The following is a 21,431-nucleotide window of genomic DNA, read 5'->3' as shown; positions in this document are numbered from 1 at the left end:
ACTCACAAACTTACTCTTATCACATGTCATATGATGAGAGAAACCACTATCAATAACTCATTCATCTTTCTCTTCAACTTTAGCAAACAAATATTTCTCCCTATTAATACAACTAGTAGAATTAGTAGTCACTGGATCATCTTCCTTGATAGCAATAAACACCCATTCATCTCCTGAATTTCCTTTATCAGATTTGTTGGTGTAAATAATTATTCATGTTGGATATTATTACACCTTACTTAAGTTTACTTAGGATAATGCATTTTATATTAGTTTGGGTATGAGACACTTGGGTGTTTGTGCCATATTGGGATAGTGTGTGTAGGAGAATTTCCACCTTTTATGGTGTTGATCTTGTTACTACTCTATCATATCCACTTATTGTGGAGTGATAATTCCACCTTCGGTGGGTGATCCACCTCATGTAGAATATTTTATTGTTTCTCCTACCTACCACACCTATTTCTTACCTACCCTTATTTCTTATTGAGCCACATGTCATGTTTGTGTGCTCACATATCCATATTGTATTGCCTATATAAGCAAGCTCATCTACATTGTATGAAAAGACTATTGATCTATTGATTATTCATCTATTGATGAGAATACAATTTATTCTTGTCCTATATTTTGTCTCTATTTTGTACATTTTGTTGAGCTCTTGATCTTGACAAAATCTCACATGGTCTCAGTTCCATTAGAGTGTCATTGATTCATCTTTGAGAGGCATTATTGTGATGTCAAGAGGTAGATCTGAGGAGCTGCATCTTTTGGAGGCGTCCTAGACCAAATCCGACCTCACCATTGCATCCAGGTAGCGGTTTTCATAAATTTTGAGTATAAATTTGGCCTATTTTGGTGAAAAAAATTCTGCGAAAAAATATTTCAATTTCTGCAGGAAAAAAAAATTCGAATTTTTTTTTGAAAAAAGGCGAAGGTTGTTTTTTTTTTTAAAAAAAAATAATAATAAAAAAATTATTTTTGTGGGGGAGTTCCACCGTGACCTCTGTACTCTATAGGACCTACCGTGTCATGCCTCCTGAACACCCTCTAGCTGCTATTTCATGCTGCAGCCCCTTCCCGCTGGCCGGTAAGTCAATGATAGCCCCGCCGCCAATTGCCCGTGACCGGCCCCTCCATCGCCAGCACCAGCCTCACCGACCACCTTCATCCCGATGACTCTCTGCCTGACCTCCACGTGAACCACGTGGACCCCATCGCCACATGTCACCTGCAAATCTAACACATACACCACGTCAGCAGTGCCACATCATCCGTCCATACGATACAGACGCCACATAGGCAGGGAGACAAAGTTTTTTCGATGGCTAGACGACCATCAAATTTAGGCTCGTAGTTTTCTGACATCATCAATTTTTTGAGATTTTTGCAGGCCCCTCTCATTGAGCTTTTTGATTTTGCAGTTCAACTTCAAATGGCCATATCTTGCTCATTTTTGCTCTTTTTTTGGTGCAATTTCAATGGGCTATAATTTCGTGTAATTTCTTGTGGTGGCATTATTTTCTGATTTTGATGGACATATTTTTCAGAATTCTCATTTTTTGGTGACTATACCTATCCAATCCTCATTTCTGCAATGTCCGGGACTTTGTTTGGGCTCATACAAACTCCTTTTCAGGTGCCGTTTTTTTTGAAAGTGCATAATTTTTGTCTACTCTCATAATATGTTATAAATTTGCAGCAATTTTGGGTATAAATTGTACTTTCAGCATATGGTCCTTTTTGGCCAATTTGGCACTTGTATTGCATAGATCTATCTTGCTAGTCTTTTGCTTTGTAGTTATTAGCCGATTGGGGCAGTTGTAAAACAAAATCAGAAGTCCACCTTGCCATTGTTTTCAAGGCCTATTGTACACGGACTACATATAAAGTGCCAAAATCATCATTTTTTGGGGGGTACTTTGATTGATTGAATTTGGGGGGCTGTCTGTTGTGTTTTTGTGCTCTTGTGTTCCTTCCTTTCTACTGCTATGGGTTCTCTCAAGTTTCCTCTCTTAACTCCTCATAATTATGCTACTTGGAAAATTGATGCATGGAGTAAACTTATGGAAAAAGGACTAACTCATTATATTGATGGAACTATTGTTGCTCCTATGATCCTAAGGTTGATCCTATTGGTCACTTGGATTGGCTCACTAAAAATATCATGGCAATTGGTACCTTAAGAAAGTAAGTATCAAAGGATCTCATTTTTCATATTGAGAAATGTACTCTAATCAAGGATGCTTGGAAAAATTTTCAAGACTTGTATGGTAAAGTTCATGAGATTAGGGGATACCAAATTGATAATGATCTGACCATGTTAGATCCCAAGAACTTTGATACTATACAAGATTATGTCACTAAGGCAAAAGAGTTGAGGGCACAACTCAAGGATTGTGGCATTGATAAGAAGGATACTCAATTGATCTTCAATTTGATGGGCAAGCTTCCACAAGAATATGCAACATTTATTTCTAGTTTCTAAACCCATAGGATGACAATGGGTTCAAGCTACACAATGCCTACATTTGATGCTTTCACTGAAATGTTGATGATGGAACAAACTAAGTTGATAAGCATGGGAATTCTTAAGACTTCTAAGTCTCAAGCATTAGTGGAAAATCAAGGGAACAAAGAAAATCAAGGAAAGGACAACTCAAACAAGAAGAAATGGAAATCAAAGCCTAAGGACAAAGCATCACCTTCTCCACAACAAGGAGATTCATCCTCTTCCAAGAGGGACAATTCACCAAAGAGGGAGAAACCTACTTGCACTTATTGTAAAAATTTTGGTCATTAGGAGCGTCGTTTCCATTCTAAGAAGATTGATGAGCTCACACACATCCTCAAAAAGCATAACATTGGTTTGCCTAATGTCTACAAGAAGGATGATTCATCAACTTCTACTTCCACACAATCAAAAGGGAAAGGGAAATTATTCATGGATTCTACAAGTGGGAAGACTCACCCTTTTGGGACAAGAAAGGGAAAATCTCTTTGTGCTACTACAAGTCATGATTTAGGGAGATGGCTTCTAGATTCAAGGGCTTCTCATCATATGGTATCTTCATAGTATATGTTCTCTACATTTGAGCTTTGCACCATGTCGCAAATTTTGATGGGTAATCATACATACATGGATGTGATTGGGAAATGATATATTGCCATTGGGGATAACTCCAATGATGTGTTGTTTGTACCCCACTTGACAAAAAAATCTCCTTTCCATATATCAAATCACACATGGCGCAACTAAGAGAATTGTGGAGTTCACACCTGAGTTAGTTTTCATTAGAGACTTGGAGACTAGAGCTATCATTGTGACTGGGGTGGTTGATCATGCATCTCGGTTATACTCCTTTTCAGATTTTGTTGATGATGATGATTTCACATATGATGATTCTACATATGATGATCACACTTCTTATGATGGTTCAGGTTTTGAGGAGAACTTTGGGTACTTGAACTTGGGGATTCTCACATGTGACCCCATTCTTGAGCCTTGTGTTTCATCTCCTCCTATTGATATCACATCACCTATTGCACCCGATGATGTGGATAGTGCGGTAGTTTTGCCTTCTTGTGGCTTAGTGCAGCAAGATATATCTTGTCTTCCAAATTCAGTTTCATGGGATGATTACTTGACAGGCATTGCAGGTTTGTTTGTGAAATCCTAGATTGCAGATTTGGGAGACATTATTGATGATATTCATCTTCTCTTTGATGAAGATGATCCATCTTCAATTGTTGCAAGGGAACACTCTGACCCTCTTGTTCATTCTCTACATGATAATTCTTTCGAGGTTGACATGATTGTGGATACTTATGTACAATAGTTGGAGGAGGTCTCTTTATCCTTAGAGGATACATATGAGTCTTTGGATATTGTTATACATCCATCTCCACTAGATCTTGGAGTTCCCTTTTCAGTAGTGTGGAGCAGTTTACCACCTTTGGAGGGGGTATCTTTCAGCATCGACATGGAGACACTTGAGTAGTTTTTCAAAGATTTCATTCATCATGAGTTTTTTCCATACATCTTCCCTTCATGATTGGGGAGACTTCATGGATACACCTTTGGTTTTGTCTCTTCCTAAGGGGAGGAATATTGTTCGATGCTCGTGGATAAGTTTCTTCATACATCATCGAGCTTCTATTATTGGTGCATATTCTATATTGAGGGGGGGCTACCTAGCTTCTCTTCTTCTCTCATATGGGGGGGGGGGGAGACTTTTTCCTCACATGGGATTTTATTCCTCACATACTTCTATGAGAGTTCTCTTGTATAGATTTCATCTCTCTTTTGGGGGAGGGTTTTTTTCCATTGGGTTTTTCTCTTTTTCCCCTCTTCATGAGAGATTTCATTGCATTGGTTTGCATGCATTTGCATTTGTACATGGGTACCTAACATGGCCTCGTAGCCAGGATCCATCTTGCATTGCTTAGTTGCATTGTAGACTTAAGTGCATTCCCCTAAGTTGCACTTAACGGGGGGTGTTGGTGTAAATTATTATTCATATTGGATATTATTACACCTTACTTAAGTTTACTTAGGACAATGCATTTCATAGTAGTTTGGGTATGAGACACTTGGGTGTTTGTTCCACATTGGGATAGTGTGTGTAGGAGAATTTCCACCTTTTATGGTGTTGATCTTGTTACTACTCTATCATATCCACTTATTGTGGAGTGATAATTCCACCTTCGGTGGGTGATCCACCTCATGTAGAATATTTTATTGTTTCTCCTACCTACCACACCTATTTCCTTCCTACCCTTGTTTCTTGTTGAGCCACTTTCATGTTTGTGTGCTCACATATCCATATTGCCTTGCCTATATAAGTAGGCTCATCTACATTGTATGGAATGACTATTGATCTATTGATCATTCATCTATTGATGAGAATACAATTTATTCTTGTCCTATATTTTGTCTCTATTTTGTACATTTCATTGAGCTCTTGATCTTGGCAAAATCTCAGAAGATTCATCATTTGTCACAACTTCATCGGCAACATAATAACACTTCTTCTTATATTTAGGCTTGTAAGGCTTGAATGGCTTCTTAGGAACTCTTTCCGGACACCTTGAAGAAAAATGTCCTATCTTGTTACATGAAAAGCATTTAAGAGGCAATTTACCTTCATACTTACCGGAAATAGTTTGGCAATAAGCTCTTCAATCTGCTCAAGTTATTTTTCTTATTCTTCAATTTCTCTCATCTCCTTCTCATATCTGGACACCCTAGTAGAAATTTCTCCTGGATCATATTTTTGCTTTCTGAAAATAGTATCTTTGAATGTAGATTCGGACTTAGAAAGAGATTCACCAAATTTTCTCAACTCAAAGGTAGAAAGCTTCCTAAACAATGTGTCTTTAATCACATTAGTCACCATCTGGATGTCCTCAATAGCAACAACTTTATGTTTGTAAGAAGGAGGCAAGGAATCTTAGCACTTTAGCTACAATCTTTGATTCTTCCAACACTCCTTTGACACATCTGATATTCAACACAAGTTCATTCACTTTCTGCATAAAAGAGGTAATATTCTCATCTTTGCCCTTTCTTAGCATCTTATACTTTCCTTTTAGGCTCTGCAACTTATCAACTTTCACATGGCTATCATCTTCATACAAAGTCTCTAGTTTCTTCTAGATCTCATGAGCTATTTGCAAATCCATAACATTAGTCAATTCCCTTAGCCTTAATATTGTATTCAACTTCCTTTATCTCATCCAAATATGAAGGACCATTTGGAGGAACATTATACACATTCTAGTAATCTTCCGATAATCTTCACCAATGCATCTCAAGTGACACTCCATCTGGTTCTTCCAAAGAGAGTAGTTCATTCCATTAAATCTCAAACTATCCTTCTTGTAAGTATAGGTTGCCATCCCAAATCACCTCAAGCAGTCAAGCTTCTTTGGAAGGATCTAGCTCTGATACCAATTGTTGGCAACATGACAGAAAAATGAGAGGGGGTGGATTAGTTTTCTCAAAAACTTTACTTAGCTCAAACACAATTTTAGATCTAATAAATAACAGTGAAATCATAAATCAACACCACATCAATAGCACACATAACACCAAGGTTTTTGATAGTGAAAACCCCATTAAGGGAAAAATCACGGTTGGAACTTACCCACAATATGATGATACCTTCCTATAAGTATATGAAATATTACAATGGGAAATGCACATGCATTCAGGTATAGTGCCTAGAGCTCACTGCTCAAAACAACAACAACAAGGGCTACAATGCTGGGGAAGACTCACTATCTTACCAAAACATCTGGATTACATTCAGAAGATCATGAACTAATAGAATATCATCTCCTCATGCCTAGTTACAGTTCTAGTTAAGCTCATATACAAATATTTCACACTTATTCACACTTCTCCTCTGCTACCAAAGGATCAAGGCATTATTCGCACATCACACACACTCACAGATATCATAGATACATCCACAACATGATATTACATTAATTTACCCACATCACAAATTACAAAATATAACCACACACACTACAATATTACGTGCAGCCCAAAACAACATCAACTAAGACATAGTATGGACCTAAATTGACACCATGCTACAATCATCATGTTGGCCAAGAACATGAAGTAGACCACTCGATCAAGGAAAATCATCAACAACGCACACAACGATCAATGAAGACCACCAACACAAATAGGACATGATCTAGAAATATCCACAAGCATCATGAATTACCACAACAACAACCGTAACATCACCACTTACTAGAATCTTCGTCATCATTATACCAAACTTCAATAACACTAACTGAACTGACTGACAAACTAAAAGATAAACTTATAGACCTCCAATGGAGCAATGCGGTGCAAAATCCATAACACTAAGCAACATTGAACAACTGAAAAACCCAACCACAATACCAGATCACATAACTTGATCAAATCACCATGCATACCACTAAAACTTCAATTGAATTAACTAGAGATACTTATCTCAAAACCCTTTAATCCACAACAACTCATCTAGAACACATTGGCCAAACCAACTTACTTAATATGACTGCAACATAGGAACACACAGAGGAATATGTTGATAGCAATGGCAACACATCACTCAAACACATATTTGCACATTATCCCAATAGTTTCCAACAATAAAAACTTGATGTTTTGTGCCCCTTGGTGCAATGATAATCGCAAAAATCATTATCATTCCACCAAGTCAATTTGAAAGGATTTGGTTCATAAGTTTTAATTTCTTGTAGAGGTATGATGTTTGTTTGTATCAATTTCTTAAGTGTTGACTCTATTGGCTCCCCAAGGGGTGAATTTTTTTTATTTTGGTATATTATTCCTTGGGGGTCAAGAATTTCCAAATTGCACTACATTTTTCAAAACTGTATTGGTGTTTTGAGGCTAGCTTCTGTTTGAAGAAAGAGAATTAGCAAGCCCTTGTAGTGAAACCATTGGTTAAGCTCTGTTGACCACCTGAGCATCAACAACTCCATCACTTGTCACATTTTTTGATTTTTCATTGGTTTTATTATTGGCTGAGTTATTCTCTTTGTTGTTCTTCAAAATCCCCTATTCAATTAGACCTTTCTCACATTTCAACCCCTTTTCTATGAATTGATGGAATGCACTAGTGACTAAGGCACTGTTGGCATATGCACACTCCAATGAGACATTATAGGTGATTGAAGGTTTTGTCATTGATGGAAACCTTACAATCCTATGGCACCGGCAAGGCATTACACCGGCAAGATAGTTCACCGACATCAACAATCAGACTCTACATCGGCACTCAGGACAACGGCACCGACACAGAGGCCGACAGGATTTTGTTATATTATATCTTGTTGTAAAAACTTTGTAAGCCGACTTGGCATGTTGTAAAATGACTCTTATATATAAAAGAGATCATTGTAGACATTTTGTAAGGAAGTTAACAAAGTGATGTAAGCAAAAGGGAAAAATATTAAGGCAGACCTATTATGCGAAATATAGGTTAAAGGGTTTATGTAAGAAGCGGAGCAGCAACCGGTACTGAATCAAGCATTATAGATGCTATTGTAAAGTAGTACAAGATATTGGATTTGTATAATCCACGTTGTAAGTTATTGAGACTTCCCATTGAGCAGTGAGCTCTAGGCAGTTGGCCTTCCTGCATGTGCAGGCCCCTCTTGTAAGTAATATTCTCTTATTGGCCAGTAAGTGGATATTGTGGGTGACAAATCCCACCGAGGTTTTTCCCACATCGGGTTTCCTCGTTAAATCCTTGTGTCAAGGTGTGCTTTTCATGTGGATGTTTTTAATTCTGTTTATTTCATTATTTCTTGCATATCGGTACACTGTTATAATATGTTCTGCGTGTTTTATGATAAGAAATTCTACTCACTGGTTAGATACTGATTCACCCCTCCTCTCAGTATCTGTGGGAATCCTAACAATTGGTATCAGAGCGTAGTCCTCTATTTTTAGAATCCTAATAGCTTGAGGAAGATCTTGACACCGGTAAAGATGGAAAATCTGATGAAGCAACTTGAAGGATCTCTCTCAGACTATGATACAGAAAAATTGAAAAATATCAAACTAGAAGATGATCTAAAGGCAGCTCAGGATATCATTCAGGCAGTTCAAGAGAATCTTACTATTGCAAGAAATAAGAGAAGAGAACTTTGTGAAAAAATGCAAACTGAAAATGATGAAAAGGAATCACTTAATGATCAGATAAGCGAGCTAAAACTGGAGAACATGACAACAAAGAATGAGATGTAGGATATGACTATGAGATTTTGTAAAGAAATTGAGGATAGGAAGAAGAATGAAGAAGAATTGACCAGAAGACTAAGTGATGCAGCAAATGAGAACACAATACTTAGCTATGAAAATGATTTATTGAAGACAAATTTGATGCACACTCAGAATGACTCAAATGAACTGATGAGACAGAAAGAAGTCTTAGAAAGAGAACTAGAAACTGCAAATCAACATAAAGAAAAATTCAAGAAAAGCTAAGAGGAACTTGGCACCTTGTTGAAGAATCAAAAACCTAAAGGTGACACTTCTTGAATTGGCTTTGAGGTTGGTGAAAGCTCTGGTACCGCAAATACTCAGGATCACAGCAAACCGGTAAGACAACCTAATACTTATAAATTCAATGGAAAATGCTTTAACTGTAATAAGTATGGTCATAGAGAAAATGAATGTAGATCTAGAAATTATCAGAATATCAACACACGCACCAGTCAATGTTCTAAATGCAACAAAGTTGGTCACAACTCTGAAAATTGCAGAATGAATGTGAGATGTTATGTTTGTGGAAGATTTGGACATTTATCTAATCAATGCAGAACACAAACTGGCATAGGTTATGGGAAATCTATTCAGAAGAATAATGTAACTTGTTATGCATGTAACAAGATTGGTCATATTGCAAAATTCTGTAGAAGTAAAGGATCACTGGCAGACAACAAAAGTTCTAGCTTAAAGGGTAAAGAAAAAGTTGAAGAGGTTAAGTAAGAATTTTCAAAACAATGGATTAGAAAAGCTGATCTAAATATTGGGAATACTCCTCCACCGGTAGAAGCAGTTAATGCTTCACCGACAGGATAGAGTGATGCTTCACCGGCAGGACAGAGCAGTGCTCCACCAACATGAAGTTCTTCATCGAATTGAAGAATGTTTCCTTGAGGGTTTGGCAATCTAATGACACATGTGCTATTATTCCGTCGGTTAGAGATGAGAAGTTGGAAATTACTTTATTACTGGTAGACAATGTTAAGTGAATACTTAACCGGCATGCATTTAATGTGGTAGATGGCATAAAGACACTATAAATTTGAGGTTTTGGCCCCATTTCATTTCATCGAGATTTCAAACCTACGAAGAGCGCAAAGATTCCAAGATAAGGCATTTCAAGCAAGAGGCAAGAACACTTCAAGAAATCATCCATCCTAAAGGTAGTAAAAGGTATTTTATCATGGCATCCACCTCTGCACTTGAATATATAGCAAACCCTACTGTTGTCGAAGTTATAAAAAGACCTAGGCCCTTATTTCAATTAGTTCCCAAAGTAGCAAAGAAAGCTGATACTTTAGGTGCTTTTTCTCAAATTTCTAAGGGAGTTGTTTAGGTTGAAGATCCCAGAATTTACATTCACTGCAACATTGAGGAACTAGGAGATGAAGAGATTAAAACCATGTTTGAATCTTTCATATGTGATGAATCTAACAATGTAAAAGATGAACACAAGATCATTGAAACCCTAGGATTTACAAAGATCCTTAGCATTCCTGAATTCCCCAAGGATGTGATTAGGATAGTCTCAAGCAGGGTACATGGTGAATTTTTCTGGTTAGATGCAATTCACAAAATCACCAAGGAAGCTGTGAAAGCTGTCACAGGGTTACTGACCACTGGTAAAAGGCCAAACATTACTAAAAAGTTCTCCAATGGCCTAGTTATAAACCTAACTGGTGCAACATCCAACAGAAGGTCCTTAAGAGTCAATGATGTAAAAGATACTAATGTAAGATTTATCAACATGATATTAGGATATAAGGCAGCTCATGCAAATAGACTCAACTCAGTGTCAAGTCTGTGCATTAAGAGTGCTTATGATATGGTCACAGATAATGCAAAGATTGATGTATGTGAGTGGTTGAAGGATGAATTAATTGACAACTTAGGCAAGATTAAGAAGGACAAGAAAGGAACTTTTAAATTTGGAAATCTGCTAGTATGTCTGATGCTACATATAAGCAAACAGGTTCCCGTTATAGGCTACAAAGAACTTGGATATGATATACCAGTAGGTAAACAACTAACATAACTATTCAATAATATGGGAGAAGATAAGGAAAATAATATCCATGATTTCTTTCAAGCACTTAAGGCCAAAATGAAGAAAAGAATCAGATTATCACAAAATATTGTTGACAAATATAAGGATGAAATATGGTTTGTAATCAAGAAGGATGAGATCTGGATGGAAGCAGTCATCCCTAGGATAGTTTGGGTAACAGAGATGGGCTACGAAATAGATGATCATATAATTGAAACTTATGCTAAAGCACTTCTAGAAGCCCCTAAAGAACCTAAGGAAGAAATATTTGGTAGTGCAGAAACTATTGAAAGCCAAATACAATCTAAGAAAAGAGTGAAAAAGGTTGAGGCAATTGTAAGAAAAGGAAATCAAGGATAAAGTAATGGAACAAACCGGTATAACAGAGGATGAGTTAGCAGCTCCATAACCTGAAACTCACCTATCACCGGTAGGCACATTTTCAGAGAATGACATGCCTGCAACTTTCAAAAGAGTTGTAAGGAAAAGAGATCCCTCACTGGCAACCACACCCTCACCTAGGAGGACAAGACAAAAACAACAAGTAGTGAGATCTCCGGTAAGAAAGGCTACACCAAAGAAGAAGAAACTGACACCCAAGAAGATGAAGAGGACAAACAAGGACTTGGCCTCTCTTGACATACTATTGAATGAAATTAGAGAGGAAGGGAAATTGAAGAATATAGAGAAACTATATGACACTCTGACAATTGATGAAAAAGAACAAGTAGAAAATAGTGTTATATTGCATATGGACATGTATAAGAAATTTTTTATGAAAGTAGTAGATGAAGTACCAGATGAACTATTTAAGAGACTAAAGCAAGGAGACAAGCAGTAGTAGAACTTGACAAGAAAATAAAGATAGAAAAGCTACTTGCTATATACCTAGTGAATTCACCCAAAGAAATTGATGACTTAATTGCTGAAGCCAACCGGTCAGTATTTTCTACTACTCACCGACACATTTCTTTAATGGTTGGAAGAGTTAATGAGGTGACTGAGGAGACAGAAAATGCATGGGACATTTTCCTAGTGGAAAAAGAAAAACAAGAAGAATACATGAGCCACAAACCTATAAAGGTATATCAGAAAGAAAGAGACAAGGGTAAAGGTAAAGATGGTGGACCATCCAGTATCAAGGTTAAAGACAACTTACCCCCACCTCCTTTGATTACTCCACCGGTAACAACAACAGCTACAAAAGATCAACCGACAGTTGAAAGTATGGATGTAGAGGATGTCAATCCTAATCCTAAAGTCTTATATACAGTGGATGTTGATACTCAAAAGATCAACATTGTGGTAGACAAAGATACAACTGATAAGACTGGCATGGTTAGTGAGCCACCGATAGCTGAGCAAACTGATAACACATAGGAGAAACCGGTAGATGACAAAGAGCAATAGGTAGAAACTTAGACTTAGATTGAGACAATGAAACAAACAGAGAAACAAACAGAGCAAAAGGCTCCTGAACAAGAATAGCAACAGAAACAAGAACAGGTTCATAAGGAAACAGTGCCACCGACAACTGGAAAAGTAGAAAAACCATTGCTTAAGGAAATGCAAACACAAACAGACCTACCAGAGGTCAATACAAGCATGGTTACTTCCACTGGCGGTACATAGAATGTAGGTTCCTCATCATCAGGCTACAAATCAACTAATGTGACTGAAGTACTATTAGATTCAATTAAAAAGATAACAGATTGTAGCTCACAAGCTTATAAGGCAATAGATGACACAATACCAATTTTGAAGGTAATTGCTCCTAACTATAATATAGACAATAAAGATTCTTTAGGACAACTTGATACCTTGTGTAAATATATCACTGAAAACATTGAGAAAATAGAGGAAGAGACATTGAAGGACAAATTGGAAATTGAAAAGCAAAGATTCTTTGATGAACAGATAAAGAAGTGTACCAGAGATTTTTACACACTTCTACCAGAACTATGTAACTTATTGAAAGAGTACAAAACTTTGTACAAAGACACCTGTAAGACAAACTTTTTGACTGTAGATATAGATAAGAAAATAAGCAAGGTACAGGATGAAATCAATAAACTTGTAGATAATTTTGTTAACTCACCTGATACATTATCAGTTTTTGAACAGAAGATAACAAATTTTGAGGAAGAATTACTTAAATTGGAAAGAGAAAAGGATAGAATAATGAAGGCAAAGCATCTAAGATTAAAACTAAGTCCAAGATTGGACTATCTAGCATCACCGTGGAAGGAAATATCTGAGGCACTAATAAAGGGACAGAAAACACCAGTAGAGCATTTGCAGCATCTCATCAGTAGAGTTAAAAGAACAGAGACAACAATAAGAGATAGTAAAAATTTTATGGAGAGTATAAACTTGATTTTGGCGGATCTATTTAAAATTGTAACTACCCAGTTACAAGGTTGAAACTACAAACTCTACTGACATCTTGACAACCTTTGTCATTGATGCCAAAGGGGGAGTAGTGGGATGAGAAAATTCAACATCACTGGAATCATATGCTCAGGGGGAGCACACACATTTTTGGGCTTCACATTTTTGGATACACTTTTGAAATTTCTCATGAGTGTTGCCATCAATGCCAAAGGGGGAGATTGTTGGCATATGCACACTCCAATGAGACATTGTAGGTGATTGAAGGTTTTTTCATTGATGGAAACCTTACAATCCTATGACACCGGCAAGGCATTACACCGGTAAGATAGTTTACCAACATCAACGATCAAACTCTACACCAACACTCAGGACACCGGCACCGGCACAAAGAAAGGAAGTATACCGGCATAGAGGCCGACAAGATTTTGTTATATTATATCTTGTTGTAAAAACTTTGTAAGCCGACTTGGCATGTTGTAAAATGACTCTTATATATAAAAGAGATCATTGTAGACATTTTGTAAGGAAGTTAACAAAGTGATGTAAGCGAAAGGGAAAAATATTAAGGCAGACCTATTATGCGAAATATAGGTTAAAGGGTTTATGTAAGAAGCAGAGCAGCAATTGGTACTGAATTAGGCATTATAGATGCTATTGTAAAGCAGTACAAGATATTGGATTTGTATAATCCACATTGTAAGTCAGTGAGACTTCCCATTGAGCAGTGAGCTCTAGGTAGTTGGCCTTCCTGCATGTGCAGGCCCCTCTTGTAAGTAATATTCTCTTATTGGCCAGTAAGTGGATATTGTGGGTGACAAATCCCACCGAGGTTTTTCCCACATTGGGTTTCCTCGTTAAATCCTTGTGTCATGGTGTTCTTTTCATGTGGATGTTTTTAATTCTATTTATTTCATTATTTCTTTCATATCGGTACATTGTTATAATATGTTCTACATGTTTTAAGATAAGAAATTCTACTCACCGGTTAGATACTGATTCACCCCCCCTCTCAGTATTTGTGGGAATCCTAACAAACACTGCATCTATAATGGGTATTTGATCTATGGAATGAAATTCTCTATGAACATATCCACTTGCTTTCTTTCTAGAACATGGTAGGGACATCTACAAGAAAGGGATAACTAATGTTTTAAAAATGAAGCAAAAGTTTCACCTTCTCTTTGTGTGGCGACACATAAATCTATTAGTCATAGGGTTATCTATGTTATGAGAAAATTTTGTGATCAATTCTTCAGCCAATTCACCCCATGATCTTATCTTTGGTGGTAACTATGAAAGCCACTCCAAGGCCTGATCACCAAGAATTTTAGAGAATAAGCACATTAATTACATATCTTCTTTGGCCACCACTATGCAAGCAGTGAAAAATTCCCTAATGTCATCTCTTGGGTCACCTTTACCTTTGTACTTATCAAATTTTGGATTTTCAAAATGTGGAGGAAAAGGTGCCATATATATCGTTCGATCAAAGAAGATATGGATGAAGATCCTCCATAGTATAAAATTTCTTCTCATTCCCTGATTGCATATTCATCATCTTCTTTTGTAGATTTTTGACTTGTTGAAGGAGAATGCTTGAATTAAGGGCACATTTGGTGTATACATGTTTTCAACAAAAGGATTAGTGTTGGTGTACACTGGAGGTTGTTGAAATTTTGAGTGGTTATGAATCTGTGTCCTACGAGTCCCAATAGGTGTGGTAAAGTAGGCAAACTATGTGCTAGGATGAGGTTGGGTTGAACCAAGTGGATGATTGTGATCTTGACTCAAAATTTGGTTGCTATAAGTTGATCCCATAGAGACCAACACTGATGATTGAGAGGTACTTGTTGGAATCAAAATTTGGGAAGCACTTGCCAGACTTTGTGTTGAGACATTTGTTTTTGTTTGTGAAGTAACACTCGCATCTTTTTGGGATGTGATATTTACATTTAAGGATGTGATGCCAAAATGTGAACTTTGGATTGAAGCTAGGGTAGCTTGAGTTGATGACGCCCATATGCTCTAAGTTGTTCCTTGGGTAGATCTTGAGGATACAACATGTGTTTGGGATGCGTTTGGTGTTTGATTTACATTTTGGTTTAATGTAACCCCCACAAGAAAGATTGATGTCAAATCAAAGTTTGGGGGTCACTTGGCTCCATTTTACTATAGGAGGGAAAGATATCTATCTTGATCATGATTAAGGAGAGCATTGAAGGCTGTGAGAAATTGTGGGTCTTGTTGTGTGCATCCTGGAGCTCTTTCATTGTTAGATTGTGTTGGATTTCCTCTTTTGAGGGCATGTTGTTTAGGTTTGTTGGTAATGTTACCCCTCTTATGGGTTGTCCGTGTGAATAGGTTGACCAGTTCTTTGTGCTCGTAGGGTTGAACAATGGGTAATTGTTTGGATCCATTTGGTTCCTAGCCTTTTGTGATTTGGTGATGGGCATGTGGATTCCTAAGACAACTCAAAGATGTGATACAAAAACCTAAGATAGATGGATTATGTATGCAAATGAGTATGAAATATGAATGCAATCTAAATTGACACTCTATTGAGGATTAGGATGAGGATATTCTTGTTGGAGCCTAGGTCTCATGATTCTCTGTTGAATTATTTCTCTCTCAAATTCGGCCTCAATGTGACAAGATTTTCTTATTCTGTCATCTATAACAAACTTGATTCCTATGTAATGGGGGGTGTTCCTTTTCAACCTCCAAGCAAGGTTATTAAGACTTGAAATGATGTCTTCCTGATCATCAGTGGGTCCTAGATCAGGTTGCAGAAATGGGAAGAAATCATCACCCGGTAACGCCATTTTGACTCATACTATGAGACCTTTCTAATTGGAGAAGACTCCTAGAATGACTATGCGGGTGCTAGTTAAAACAAAGTCCGATTCTAAGGTGGTGACACTTGTAAAAGGAGTATTAAAGATTTATTTTGATCTAGAATGAGAATATTGGTTGATTGTACCCTATACTAGACTGATGAGCAAAGGGCACAAAGACTGATTGAAGATTGATTTATGGTGGAGGGTCTCTTGATTCTTAATGACTTTCTAGGCAAGTGCTTAAACCTAATTCTAGGACGACGTGGATGCAAAATGAGGACTAATGAGTGGTATGCAACTTATGAGGACCTATGGGTTCTAAACTAAATTTTGATCCCAAAAGGTGAATGAGATGGCATAAATTTTCATAGTTAACCTTGTTTTTGAGCTAAGTTTTGACCTTGTTTGAAGTTTCAAGTTGTTGTTTTGTGAACTAGTCGGAATGCAAATCTTTGTTGTAGGAATTTTTGTGTTGAAAGAACATAATACATAATGATTGTTTGATTTTTAAACAAATTCAGTTGCATTCAAGTACAAATTCCTAGGTTGGTTAAAGACAACACTTATTGGATTCCCATTGTGGAAATAAATTTGAGCCGCACTTATTCAGAACAGATAGCATAGAAGTTTGGTAGCACTAGCTCCCCCACCACGACACTCACTTCTTGGGCATACCAAACTTTGAATTCCTAAAGATGCGAAGATCTCAAGGAAATTGCCATCTCAATTATGAACTGCGTGATTGTGGGATGACTTTAGAGGTCTGACCTCCTATGCCAACAAATAGAGGGATTTTTGGCTAGTAAAAATAGTTGGCTCATAATGGGGGAACTTTAGTAGAACCTGGTGCCTACCCATGCGGCGATAACTCACTTTAAGAGCCTTTCCTAGTCCTCATTAAAGGATTTTTATGCATCTCACATGAATATGGATCCTAAGGGAACCATCGGTGTAGATAAACATCACTAAGCAGTTGCAATTTTCACCTGACTTTTTAGTTTATATAGCAGTTTGAAGAAATATCGCTTGGGTTGTTTCCTCTCACTGACCTTATGGGCTTCTCGGGAGGTAGGCCCTCTAGTAAAAAACAAAACTTGAGCATTGCTAATACTTTTCTCTTGCACCCAATACCATGAAAGTCAGGGGAGAGGATAGTGTGTGTTAGTAGTAGGCCCACTCACGAGCACACACGTGCTAAACACAAAAGACACTAGTTAATTTTAAGCACCAATTGAAAAGATTGTCTATGCTAGAAAAAAAGAAGACATACTTCTAATAAACCTCTACAAGAAAGTAATTATTAGTTTGAGTTTTCATTTCTTTCTTTCACCGATCAAAGTACCTCTTCTATATTCGAATTTGGCCACATGTTGGAACAAATAGTTAGTAACCCAGAAAAACCTAAAAAATAGAGCCAAAACAAAAACATAGCAGAATTAAAGTAACCAACCAGATGTGAAACATTGACTATACACATGTGGAGTAGTAACTCAATGAATGTGACACAATACCTGAACAAATACAAAACATAAGCTATATGCATGTGAAGCACCTACCACATGAATGCAAAACTGGTTCCTGTACAAGAACTGTAAACCAAAATTTGCAAAAAAAATGATTAATTTTCATAGATCATTGTTAAAACCTCAACTGCATCCCCTGTGTCATCTTATACTTAAAAATGTAGGCTAGGAAACGTCTTTGATAATGAAAGTACTTTATCTACAATTATGGTTCAATAAGTGATTGGTCTTCTTGTAATATCCTTTGGTATTGTCTCTGTTGATGCCTATGCTTTGCTTGTTGTCACAATCCTGCAATCTTAAATTTTACCAAAACATTGTTAATCCAATTCCTATTCTTTTTAGCAAATTTTTATTAATTTAAAATCATAATAGAATTGCAGACTTGAGAGGTGACATGAGAAGTAACATAATGAACCGAACTCCTTACCCAGTCCTTTACCTTTCATGTATGCAAAACACCCGATAGACAAATGCGACACAACATCTAAACAAATGCAAAATTCTAACTACACGTATGCGAAATCCTACGTACTAATGTGAAATGCGGTACATGATCCTATAAAATAAAAGAAATTGAAACCCAAATCAGAAGTCTGTAGGGTTCATGTTAGGTTCCCCAAATGTATTATGGGAAAATTAGGTATATTAAAGCTAGATTAATCGAGTTAACCATCAAAACTTGAATCTAACTAGCTAATCCACAATGACAATGAAATGTATGACAAAAATCAATGACACATAGAAATTAAGCATATTAAACCCCCTTGTTGATTCCATTCATGGCCTCCATTGCTCTTCTCAATCGTTGTGGTTGATTGGCTCTCAATGTTGCACTGGGAATCCTATATAAGAACGACACAATAATTTTGAAGATAATAGTTATTGAGAATGAGAGAATGAAGCTCAATTTATAGGTTTTAAATCAAAATATTGAACTACTGAGATGCATTTGAGAACATAATCGATCAATGGTTGAGATCAGTTGAGACAAAATTGATTGAGAATTAAAATTGTTTGATTGATGAGTTGATTGAATTGATTGATAACTAGATAGATTAACAAGATAACTGATTATATCTGTCTCTTTGAAAAAGATGATTGATGAGTTAACTGATGAGATGACTGAATTGATTGCTCAGTGTGAAAAGGTGATTGACAATTAGATGGAGAGTTAGTTCTAGTTAGAATTTTGATATGTGTTGTAGTAAATTAGCTTGAAACTCAAATTTCAGTTGCATTTGGTTTAAATTTGGCTTTTTGAAATCATGAAATTTAATGCATATTTGAAATTTATGAAAATTAGGATTTGGAGAGTTTGAATTATTGAATTTGAATAATTTAAATAAATTATTTAATTATTAAAATTGAATCTAATTAAATAATAATAAAATATTTAATTAAAGGTATTAACTTGAGATTAATTAAATAATAAAATTATTTAATTAATATTTAAGGAAGGGAGTTGCATGATTAAGTGATTAGAAAGAAATTGAATAATTAACAATGATGAAATGTGATGATTAAAATAGTTTAGAAGATAAAAGTTAGATTAACTAAATAATTAAAGACTTATTTGATTAATTAAGATGAATAATTAGCGTGTTAGCGAACAAACATTTTTAGGTGTCTATAGTATTATCAACAAAAAATTTGTTACAAAGTCATATTAAAGTATCAATACTAAATTAGTAGGAAGAGAATATCAAATATGTCACCACTAACATATGCTCTTTAACTCATGAATAATTCAATTCACATCAAAACCACACATTCATAGGGCCATATTGCAATACCACAACTAAGAGCAACAAGAGATCAACACTCTTTAATCATGCAAAAAATTTGGAAATATAACCCTACCTTTCTTCATGCGGCGATCTCATCTTAAGCACTTTATAGGGATCATCAAAATTACTTGCTTTTTAATTAATGCACCCAACTAATATTTCCAAGGTTAGTGCTTTAGTTTGACTTTAGATCCAAGAGTCATTACAACCTTCAAGGAAAAAGATGGTACATCTTTGTATGACCCTTCCACATACATTAAATGTATCTTTCAAATTACATGCAATAAATTGCTAGGGAAATATTTCTCTACTCAAAGTGTGGTGCCCCATTTCATGATGGACCATAATTAAATAAAATATTAAATATTAATGCAAGGTATATGTACAACCCCTTTATCAATGCATTTGTTATCAATTATCTATTTAAAAAACTTGGGCATTATAAAGAGCATCCTTCTTGGAATATGTCACTTCAAAACATTGAAAAAAATCTGTTGGTGTAAATAATTATTCATCATGGATATTATTGCACTTTACTTAAGTTTACTTAGGAAATGCATTTCATAGTATTTTGGGTATGAGACACTTGGGTGTTTGTGCCACATTGCGATAGTGTGTGTAGGAGAAATTCCACCCTTTATGGTGTTGATCTTGTTGTTACACTCCACATTCAGTGGGTGATCCACCTCATGTGGACTATTATATTATTTCTCCTACCTACCCACACCTATTTCCTACCTACCCTTGTTTCTTATTGAGCCACATGTCATGTTTGTGTGCTCACATATCCCTAGCCTTGCCTATATAAGCAAGCTCATCTACATTGTATGAAAATTGAACAATTGATCATTTTCTATTGATGAGAATACAGTTTATTCTTGTCCTATATAGTATCTCTATTTTGTACATTTCATTAAGCTCTTGATCTTGGCAAAATCTCACATGGTATCAGAGCCATTGGGGCTTCATTGATTGGTTTTTGGAGACATTGTGGAAGGCTTCTATTTTCGGATCTGAGGGGCTGCATTTTTTGGAGGTATCTTAGAGCATTTTTGACCTCACCATTGCATCCGGGAGGCCATTTCCATAAAAATCGAGTATAAATTTGACCTATTTTGGCAAAAATTGATTTTTGGGTGTGGAGGAAATTTTCTGCCCAATTTGGGCGATACGGTACGGAATTTTCGGATTCTTTTTCAAATTTTTTATTTTTTTTTCTGAAAATTATTTTCTAGTTTGAAAATTTTTTTTGAATTAAAAAAAAAAATTGGAAATTATTTTTGGGATCTGTACCTTCTGCCCAATCAGCAGCGCACAGTCAGCAGTCCAATTGGTTGCCAAATCACCCTACCATGTCAGCAGCCCAGTTGGTTGCCACATCACCTGCCAAATCACTTGCATAGTCAGCGCCATGTCAGCCCCCAGTCAGCCATGAAGTTTGGGCGATGGTCATACGGTCATCAAATTTAACCCCACAATCTGCCGACGTCATCATTTTTTCAAAATTTTTGTAGGCCCCTCTCATTGAGCTTTTTGATTTTGCAATTCAACTTCAAATGGCCATATCTTGCTCATTTTTGCTCCTTTTTTGGTGCAATGTTTTTTGAAATGGGCTAGAATTTCATGTACTTTCATGTGGTGGAATTATTTTTTGATTTTGATGGACAAATTTTTCATAATTCTCAGTTTTTGGTGAATGTACCTGTCCAATCCCTATTTCTGCAACTTCCAGGTCTCCGTTCGAGCTCATACGAACTCCTTTTCAGGTGCCATTTTTTTTGAAAGTGTATTATTTTTTGTCTACTCTTAGAATATGCTATCAGTTTGCAGCAATTATGGGTAGAAATTGTACTTTCATCATATGGTCTTAGTTGGCCAATTGAACATTTGTATTGCATAGATCTATCTTTCTGATCTTTTGCTTTGAAGTTCTCAGCCTATTGGGATAGTTGTAAAACAAAATCAGAATTCCACCTTGCCATTGTTTGCAAGTGGCCTATTGTACATGCACTACATATAAAGTGCCAAAATCAT

This window comes from Cryptomeria japonica, chromosome 4 (genome assembly GCF_030272615.1).
Source record: "Cryptomeria japonica chromosome 4, Sugi_1.0, whole genome shotgun sequence".
Taxonomy (NCBI): domain Eukaryota; kingdom Viridiplantae; phylum Streptophyta; class Pinopsida; order Cupressales; family Cupressaceae; genus Cryptomeria; species Cryptomeria japonica.
Note: the sequence above shows the minus strand (reverse complement) of the source record.